The following is a 10,603-nucleotide window of genomic DNA, read 5'->3' on the forward strand; positions in this document are numbered from 1 at the left end:
AAGTGTCCACTTGTGGGCCTATTAATCTCAGCAGAGGGGATCTGGAACTGAGCATGAGGTTCTTTTGTTTTATATATTTGGTATTTTGGATAAATTAGGTTGAGCAAAGGCCTGCTACTTAATCATCAAATTCACAATCTGGCCACCACTCCTGCTAGTACCTCACATTCAAAAAAGTTATGAGAATGCAAGGTTATAAAGCCTTTGGTCTTGGATAGAGAGAATGCTGGGAAGTCATAGAGATGAGGTTATGAAGGTTACAGAAGTGTTCCTTATTTACTGATTTTGCTTGTTCAAAAGATATTTGAAGAGTGCCTAGAGATGTCAGGGTGTTTACATATAAAAGAGAAGAAAGTATATTCATATACATGGTGGCATATCAGATATGGAAGATGTCATGGAGAAGGAAATGTCCTCCCCTCTCCCCACCGTTTTACCCACTTCCCCCTTCATGGTCTTCTTACCCCCCCCGAGATATGAAACTAAAAGATCTATCATTCCTGAGCATGAGAATTGAGGAAGGCACAAGAGGAGCCCTTTGGTATGAGCACATACAGGTTAAAAATAAAAGGTAGCAGCTGGTGTTTGGATTTGAACATAGAAAAACCATGTCCACTAGTAAATTATACTCCAACAAATGTCCAGCTCCAACCAAAAAGATTATCCATTCCTCCTACTGAGAAGATACAGTAGACGTTCTCTGAGAATTTAAGAAGAGTTACCTCCTTTTCTCTTTTCATACTGGGGAAGGGGCAAAAAGCTACAGCCATAATGTTCATCATCCACTATAACAAAGCATAGCATGTAAGAGAGCGGGCAGAGATCTGAAGATAAAACTGCTTGATTCAAAATCGTCCTTCCAGTTGTGGTTTAGCACCCCCTGGTGGCATTGTCCAGTCCAGTTTACATGTGGATAAGATTCTAGGTCTTGTAGCTGCCCAGGATTTTAAAAATAGCTACAGCAATACCTGGAGCTTTCTGGTGAGTTGGCAACCCTGTGTTAGACCCAGTTGGAGAGACTGACCTGGAGAATATACTTTCTACTTTCCTGCAACTTCCTAACCCAAGATAATAACTTTAACCTGCCCTGTTTAGATACAGGAACACACTGATATTTCAAGATCCATTTAATTTTTGAGGATTTTTAAATTGTGTATCAAAATTTCTAGCTAGTTTTCTGAATCAGGAGAGATTGCATCTTAACTATGTCTCGTTTAAGTCTACAAAATGACACTGACATTGATAACCTTGGTAAAGACATGATTGCAAAATTGTTATAACATTTGTGTGACCAGTAAGACACCTGTTGTTGAGCAATGTGGAGAAACGGTCAGTTGCTGCCATGCACTTTCCATATTTTTGGAATACTTAACACATAAATGCATTATTAGGAGAATATGTGAAAGGAAATTTGTACTTTTGAAAGTCAACATAATTCCGTAAAGAGGTGGTGTCTTTGTCAATTTATTTGGAATTTATATCACCTATCATTTCATTATCTGCTTTATATAAATAATTATACCCAGAGAACAAAGTAACCAGTTAACCAGAGTCATGCCAGTGAGTCCAAGCCAACTTGGAAGAACAGTGCTATAATACTGCCATCTCACTGGATCTTGACCCTGTGGGAATCTTGTTAACTTCGGTGAGGAATAGTCCATACTCATTTCCTTTTCGTATTATCATGTATTGCTTCCCCCATTATTATAATTGACTGATTTGCATAGCACAGTAGTGGCTGAAATATCAGAAAATGTTTTCTCTTTGTTGATGAAAGTATGTATTGCATAACCTTATATCTTTTTTCTTTTAAAATGTTTGTTGTGAAATAATACATACAAAAGTATATTGTGTATGTATGGTTTAAAAAATAACATGGCCACACATGTACTCAACCTTCAGCTTAAGAACTAGAACATTCTCAGCTGCCTAGAATCCCCCATTTGTTCTCCCTCCATAGATTATATGAGGTAAACATTCTTCTGGATTTTTTGTTAATAATTCCCTATGTTTTTATTTGTGACTCTACCGTCTATGTATGTATTCCTAATAATATATTGTTTAGATTTACTTGTTTTTGAACTTTTATGTAAATGGAATCATGCTGTATGTATTCTTCTGTGACCTCTTTTTTCTGACATTGTTTTTGAGATTCCTATCCATGTTTATGCATGTAACTGTATTTCATGTTTTCATGGCTGTATGATATTTGATTGTATGACTGTTTCACAATTTATTTATCCATTCTTCTATTTATGGAGATTTCGGTTGTTTTCAGCATTTTGCAATTACAAACCATGCTGCTATGAACATTCTGCCCAATTACAATGTAAGCTGTGTGCGGGCGGAAGTTTTGTCTGTTCTGTACTCTACCATATTCCCAATGTCTAGAACAATGTCTGGCACCAGGTAGATGCTCAATAAATATCTGAGGAATGAATGACTTCTTGTATTGTCTCCTGGTGCACTTTTACAGCAGTTGCTCTAGGACAGTTGTTGTCAAAGTGTGGTTCAGGGACCCCTGGGGGTCCCTGAGACCTTTTTGGGAGGGGTCTATGAGGACAAAACTATTTTCGTAATACTACTAAGGCAATATTTGTTCATTTCATTCTCATTTTTTCACAATTTTCCAGATGTATGATAACATCATCACTCTGGCAGCTAATCAAGTATACTTGTATATTTTTGTTTTTAAAAGTCTGAGTTTTAATTTCTAATATGGTAAATATTGGTAGATATAACCCACATGAACAACAGCTCTTTGAGGCCGTCAATAGTTTTTAAGGTTAGAAAGAGATTCTGAAACCAAAACTTTGAGAACTGCTGCTCTAAGGAGTGGGTTTTACTTGGTAATTGTTTTCTAAAGCATTTGTACCAACTTACACTCCCACTGGCAGTGGTTGAGAGTTCCCATGGCTTCACATCTTGGCAAACACTTGGTCTTGACTGTCTTTGTATGTGCCAACTGGATGGCTATTATGTGGTTTCTTACTGTGGGTTTAATTTGCATTTCCCTGATTACTAATGAAATTGAGTGTTTCTTCATATATGGGTCCGTCATGATTCCTCTTCTGTGAAATATTCATGTCTTTTGCCCATTTTTCTGTTAGGTTGTCTGTCTTTTTTTCATTGATTCATATGATGGATACCAATCCTTTGTCAGTTAAATATATTGCATATATCTTCTCTCAGTGTGTGTATTGTCTTTGTAATTGTAAAGAATCTGTTGATCCACTTGGAGAAAACTGACATCTTTCAATAATGAGTCTTTCCAGCCAAAACCATTTTGTAGCTTTCCATTTATTAGGTCTTCTTTAATGTCTCAATAAACTTTAAAAATGTTCTACATAAAGGCCTTTACATCTTATATTAGATTTCATCCTAGTGGTTTTATAGTTTTTAATGCTGTAGTTCTTTTTAAAATTTGTTTTTATCTTAAAATTTTTCTCATTATTTTTATTGACTTTGTTAATTTCATTCGAAGTATATAACAGTATTTCTATATAATCAGCAATAACCAGAATGGAAAGTATAATTTTAAAAATTCAGTTTGGCCGGGCACGGTGGCTCACACCTGTAATCCCAGCACTTTGGGAGGCCAAGGCGGGTGGATCACGAGGTCAGGAGATTGAGACCATCCTGGCTAACACAGTGAAACCCCGTCTCTACTAAAAATGCAAAAAATTAGCCAGGCGTGGTGGCATGCGCCTGTAGTCCCAGCTACTCGGGAGGCTGAGGCAGGAGAATGATGTGAACCTGGGAGGCGGAGCTTGCAGTGAGCTGAGATCGCACCACTGGACTCCAGCCTGGGCAAAAGAGTGAGACTCTGTCTCAAAAAAAAAAAAAAAAAAAAATTCAGTTTACCTATTATGGATGGTAACCGAAGTTTACTGAATTACTGAATTTTTAAAATTGTACTTTCCATTCTGATTGTTGCTGATTTTTAAAATTCAGTTTAATTAAATTTAGTTTACCTGTTTCCATCTCGTAACAGGTAAAATTGCACCTGTTAAAATTATACTTTCCATTGTGATTATTGCTGATTATATAGAAATAATGTTGATATGTATTGATTTTAGATCCAACAACTATGCTAAACTTTTATTAGTTCTAACAATGTATCTAGATGTCCTTTGAGTTTTTTAATTAACATTTGCAAATAATGGCAATTTTTGTCCTTTCTGATCCTTACAACTTTTTAAAAATTTCTTCTTATATTTCTGTGCTAGCTAGCACCTACAGAACAATGTTGAAGAGAACTGATAGTGAACATCTTTGTCTTAACCCTGATTGAAAGATTTTCTTTTTTTTTTTTTTTAACATTTCACTGTTTAGTTTTTTGTTTGTTTGTTTAGTTTTTTTTTTTTTTTTTTTTTGGTAAATGGCCTTTATTAGTTTAAGGAAGTTTTTGTGTTTTGGTTTGCTTTTTGTTTCTGTTACCCAGGCTGGAGTGCATGGCATGATCACAGCTCACTGCAGCCTTGATCTGCTGGGCTCAAGTGATCCTCCTGCCTCAGTATCCCAAGTAGCTGGGACTACAGGCATGTGCCATCATGCCCAGCTTATGTTTAAATTTTTTTGTAAAGATGAGGTCTCATTATGTTGCTCAGGCTGGTCTCCAGTTCCTGGGTTCAAGCAATCCTCCTGCCGCAGCCTTCCAAAGTGCTAAGATGGCCAGTGCTCTGCTGCACCTGGCCAAGGAAATTATCTTCTTTATCTAGTTTGCTAATAGTTGTATTATGAATGGATATTGAATTTTATTCAAGGCTTTTTCATGTCTCTCCTTTAATCTGTTAATGTATAAATTATGGTAACTGACTTTTTAATATTAAACCAACCTTTAATTCCAATTATAAACCCAACTTGGTCATGGTGTGTGTTTTAATACATTGCTGGACTCAATTTGCCAATATTTTATTTAGCTTTGGTCCTATAGGCCAGGCGCGGTGGCTCACGCCTGTAATCCCAGCACTTTGGGAGGCCGAGGCGGGCAGATCACTTGAGGTCAGGAGTTTGACACCAGCCTGGCCATGGTGAAACCCCATCTCTACTAAAAATACAAAATAGCTGGGCATGGTGGTGTGCGCCTGTAGTCTCAGCTATTCAGGAGGCTAAGGCACCAGAATCACTTGAGACCGGGAGGCGGAGATTGCAGTGAGCCCAGATCACACCATTGCACTCCAGCCTGGGCGACTAAGCAAGATGATATCTCAAAAATGAATAAATAAAAACAAATAGTTTTGCTCCTAAGTTCATGAGTAAAATCAGTCTATAATACTTTCATGTCCTATCATTGTCTGATTTTGGTATCAAAATTATACTAGCCTCATGAAATGGTGAGTTTTTCAATTTTCTGGAAGTGTTTAAGATCAGAACAGTCTTTAAAACCATTTGGTCATTAATGGAAGATTTGTATTCAATGTCTTTAAAGGTTATAAGAGCCTTAGGATTTTATATTATTCTTGTCAGGTTTTGTTTTTTTTTTTTGAGATGGAGTCTCCCTGTCACCCAGGCTGGAGTGCAGTGGCGTGATCTCAGCTCACTGCAAGCTCTGCCTCCTGGGTTCATGCCATTCTCCTGCCTCAGCCTCCCGAGTAGCTGGGACTACAGGCACCCACCACCACACCCGGCTAATCTTTTGTATTTTTAGTAGAGACGGAGTTTCACTGTGTAAGCTAGGATGGTCTCAATCTCCTAACCTTGTGATCCACCTGCCTCGGCCTCCCAAAGTGCTGGGATTACAGGCGTGAGTCACCATGCCTGGCCTCTTGTCAGTTTTATTATTTTTTTCTAGGGATTTATCTATTTCATCTTAGTTTAAGATTTTTCCTATATGAAGCTGTCTGTATTATTCTTGTATCATTTTAGTCTCCATAGCATCTGTTAGTTGACCCCATTTCATTCCTGTTTATTTGTGCTTTCTCATTTTTCTTGATTAATCCTTCAAGAGGTTTAAATGTTTAACACATTAGTTTCTTTAAAAGTATATTTCCAAATGTCAGGGATAGGTTATAGTAGGTTGTCTAAATCTATATTTCTTTTTTTTTTTTTAAGACACAGGGTCTCACTGTCACCCAGGCTAGAGTACAGTGGTACAATCATAGCTCAGTGCAGCCTTAAACTCCTGGGTCATGATCCTCCTGCCTCAGCCTCGTCCTGAGTAACTAGGACTATAGGCAGCGCCACCACACCCAGCTTTTTTTTTTTTTTTTTTTTTTTTGAGAGATGTCTTGCTATGTTGCCCAAGCTGGTTTCAAACTCCTGGGCTCAAGCTGTCATTCCATCTTGAACTCCCAAAGTGTTAGGATTACAGGTGTGAACCACTGTGCCTAACCTTAATCTATATTTCTAATATCATTTGCCAGAGAACATGATCTCTAAGAGTTTGGTTTTCTGAAACAGACTAGTTTATGTCCTATCATGTAGTCAGTTTCATGAATATTCCATGTGTATCGGTAAAGAATGTGTATTACCTAATAGTTGAGTATTATGTTCTGTAAGTCTCAGATCAAACTTGTTAGTTGTGTTGGGTACAACTTTATTGATTTAATTTGTACCTGATTTATTTACTGGAATCTAAGATTTCATTATAATGGATCTTATAATTTCTCTTAAAGTTGTACTTGCTTTTTCATTGGCTTTATTACTAAGTGCATACTAATTTAGAATTGTTCTATTTCCCTAGTAAAGTGAGCCTTTTAAAATTGTTTAGTGGTTCTGTCTCTATGACTGCATGTTGCCTTCATCTTCTTTGTTGTCAGTACTTACAATAACGATGTTTTGGTTAGTCTTTGTCTGGTACGTCTTAGATTTTTCTTTGGCCTTTAAGTTCAAGTTTACAGGAGACATACCTAAAAGATAAAGCCAAAGAAAACCTGCCTTTTTTTTTTTTTTTTTTTTTTTTTTGAGATGGAGTCTCGCTCTGTCGCCCAGGCTGGAGTACAGTGGCCGGATCTCAGCTCACTGCAAGCTCCGCCTCCCAGGTTCATGCCATTCTCCTGCCTCAGCCTCCCGAGTAGCTGGGACTACAGGCGCCCGCCACCTCGCCCGGCTAATTTTTTTGTATTTTTTAGTAGAGACGGGGTTTCACTGTGCTAGCCAGGATGGTCTCGATCTCCTGACCTCGTGATCCGCCCGTCTCGGCCTCCCAAAGTGCTGGGATTACAGGCGTGAGCCACCGCGCCCAGCCAAACCTGCCTTTTTAACTGCATAGTCTAGTCCATTTATACTTATTGTGATCACAAATATCATTATATTTATTTCTAGGTTTTTGTCATAAATTATGTCACAGATTTTTGTATCCACTCCTGCCTTCTTGCCTTGTCTTCAAATTTTCTTTTCTCCCATTGTTTTTAGTTTTCAATTATTGTATTTTTTTCTTACAAGTTCTATTTGGTTTACAAATCTCCTTGTTTCTGTGCAATCTTTTGTTCCTTTTTCCATGCTTCTATTTCTCTAAATGTCATTAATTTTTTCCTATGTTAATACCAATATTGAGTCTTTATGGATGCTTCTGTTGTCTGTTGTATATTTTTTTACTCACGGTGCCATCCTCCCTTGAGTTTATAGTCTCTGTTGCCCAGGCTGGAGTGCAGTGGTGCAATCTTGGCTCACTGCAACCTCTTCCTCCCAGGTTCAAGCAATTCTCCTGCCTCAGCCCCCTGAGCAGCTGGGATTACAGGCACATGCCACCATGCTCGTCTAATTATTGTATTTTTAGTAGAGATGGGGTTTTGCCATGTTGGCCATGTGGAGTTTGTGATATCTTAAACTTCTATTCCTTGCCAAATAATTTGAAGCATGGACTGAAATTGAGATCTTTGAGAGAACTTTGCTCTGCCAGACATCCAGAAGCAACCAACCTGAGACAACTTTTCAATTATCAACTGACATTTCAGCTGAGGAACAGCCTGTCGTTATGAATTTGAGGTTAGGGGTAATTTATACCCCTTCATCCAGCACCAAAATTGAGGCAGACAAGCCTGCTTGCTACCTATTTCTCCATGGTGGCTGTAATAAGACTTCTACCTAGGTAAGCATTCAGCTTTATGTCCAGGCCCCGCTCTCCTGCTAGGTCATGAACTCCAGAGTCCAAAAGAACTCTTGGAGCAAAAGCAGGCTTTGGTGCTAGCTTACCTCACAGGTTATTTTTGCTTCATTTTTGGAGTTCTGCAAATTCCTTGCTTTCATGATACACTTTAAAAATGCATTATTCAATTAATTTGCTGATAGTTCACATTATTTTATGTTATAAAGCATTTGGGGGTTTTTAAGTGGGAGTTGTTAGGGTATCTAGGCTGTCTTACTCTTGGAACTGAAGTCTAGATTAACAGTTTGCCCTTTATGTGAGTAGAATACATGGTACTTTGTAGTAGTCTATACAGAATTACAAGATGTCTGGTTCTCTCTGTACAGCTCTGTAATAAGATAGCACTTTTACAGTGTGGAGACTACTACTTGCAAGGTTGGGAATGTGCAGAAAGAAACCATTTTTTAAAGATAGAGTCTTCCTCCAAAGTAAGGAACAGCTCTGCCATTTCCTTAAATGTCCCAAACATTGTGTTCTTTGATTAACGATTGCTTTGATCTGAAAAAAGAATTCGGATTTGGTTTCTTGTAAAACTAATATTGGGGGATTATATATGCATGAATGAGCCTCCTTGGCATACCTGTCGTGGCTGAAAGGCACTTTCTGTTATGACTTGTCCTTGCCCAGTAACTTGTTTTCAACAACTGCCTAGTGTTCGAAGTTCAGAAATATCTTTCATTCAGATGTACTCTGAAATTGAGCCCTGGAAAACAGTTGGAAAAGTATGCCACAAACCTGTTACTGCTTGCTTTTAGAGGACAATCAAGGAAGATCTAAATTATACCTTAAAGAGGCAAAATTTTGTGCCATGGATCAGAATTTTATAATCTCAGTATATTTTTGTGGAAGAAAAAAGAATTACCTATTAACGTAACTTGCTCCCCTAAAACTAGTACATGGCCTTTGAGACAGTGCCAGTGGCCGAGCGCAGTGGCTAACACCTGTAATCTCAGCACTTAGGGACGTCAAGGTGGGCGGATTGCCTGAGCTCAGGAGCTGGCGACCAGCCTGGGCAATACAGTGAAACCCTATCTCTACTAAAATACAAAAAATTAGCCGGGCTTAGCAGTGTGCACCTGTAGTCCCAGCTACTCGGGAGGCTGAGGCAGGAGAATTGCTTGAACCCCAGAGGCGGAGGTTGCGGTGAGCTGAGATCACACCACTGCACTCCAGCCTGGGCAACAAAGTGAGACTCCATCTCAAAAAAAAAAGTGCCAGCACATATTTTAATGACTTTATTCTTACCTGACACACTTGCTCAAATTAATTTTGGCAAAGCACATATTTTAATGACTTTATTCTTACCTGACACACTTGCTCAAATTAATTTTGGCAAAGGAGTTCTTACAATACATTGCCTTGCACAGGTATCCCTTTAATATGCAGTGGAAAAAGAAACAGTCTCTGGAGTAAGATCAGGGAAAACTGTAACTTTACTATTAGGCAATTGCCTCTCTTTAAAGGCAATGGCCAGAAGCCAGAGAAATGAATCCATGCCAGTGCCATCTGTGGCCCAAGATTTGAAGAGATTATGCCTTATGGTTTCACAAATCCTTAAAATCAGGTACAAAAAGCAGCCATCTTGAAACAAGTTTCTAAGGGGCAGTACAGCAGCCAGTATAAAAGGCTGTATTACACATCTCCTCAGTTTTGGGTGGTGCTGTTTTCTACATCTGGTGATCAGTACAAAGGTTTTACAAATGTTTGAGGACCTTTTCTGATGAAGTTAAGACCTGAAGAATGAGTGGGACTTAGCTAGGCAGAGGGAAGCCTATGTGTTTAAGGTCATGGCAGGTGGATGGGGGAGGCAAAGAACTTGGCATAAGGAGCCAAGATGAGATCAGGGGTGACTGGAGCTTCCCAATCAAGATAGAGCTAAACTTGGTAAAGTAACATTTCTAGCTCTAAAAGAAAACATAAATTAAAACTGAATATTTTTCAGGCAGTGTAGTATAGTTCCTTAAAAAACAAAGTTAGTGTTCCATTTTTTACTCACAAGCATATAGGAGTTTAAGGTCAATAAATACAAATTATTAACTTATGTAAATTAATTTATCAGCTAATTCAGGGAGACCAAAAAGTACATTTAAAATAGACTAGTAAGATTTTACCCAGTATCACTTTTCTTTTAAAGCCCTCTAAGAAGCTGCCTAATTATCACTTATTTGAATGATTTAAAGTGTATTTTATCATATAAAGCAACAAACATCATCTTGTTTAGATTGCTGATAAAATAACAATTTTCCTTAAGAGAAAACATTTTTTAAAAATCTTGCATTGCAAGATTTCATTCTTAGCAAATGGGAGAAACTATTCTTTCCACTTTTCATGCCTAATTTCTACTGCTGTAGAAGTCCTGTTAATTAGGCCCTCATTACTATATTCAATTAGAATTATTAAAGTTAATTGGTATTCCTTTAACTCACTAAGGCAACCCAGAAAACAGGCAATAAGGCATGTTTTTGAAGAAAGGAAAACACTGCACACGTAATACAGTGTAGGAGGGGAAAAAAT

General features: G+C 38.0%; 1 protein-coding gene across 8 annotated transcripts in view; it reads right to left on the minus strand.

The window, feature by feature from the left end:
• Positions 1-10,603, minus strand: part of LOC126930917 (protein BRAWNIN) — a 732,366-nt gene that overhangs the window by 161,929 nt on the left and 559,834 nt on the right. The gene's annotated exons all lie outside the window — the stretch shown is intronic.

Source organism: Macaca thibetana, chromosome 11 (assembly GCF_024542745.1).
Source record: "Macaca thibetana thibetana isolate TM-01 chromosome 11, ASM2454274v1, whole genome shotgun sequence".
NCBI lineage: Eukaryota > Metazoa > Chordata > Mammalia > Primates > Cercopithecidae > Macaca > Macaca thibetana.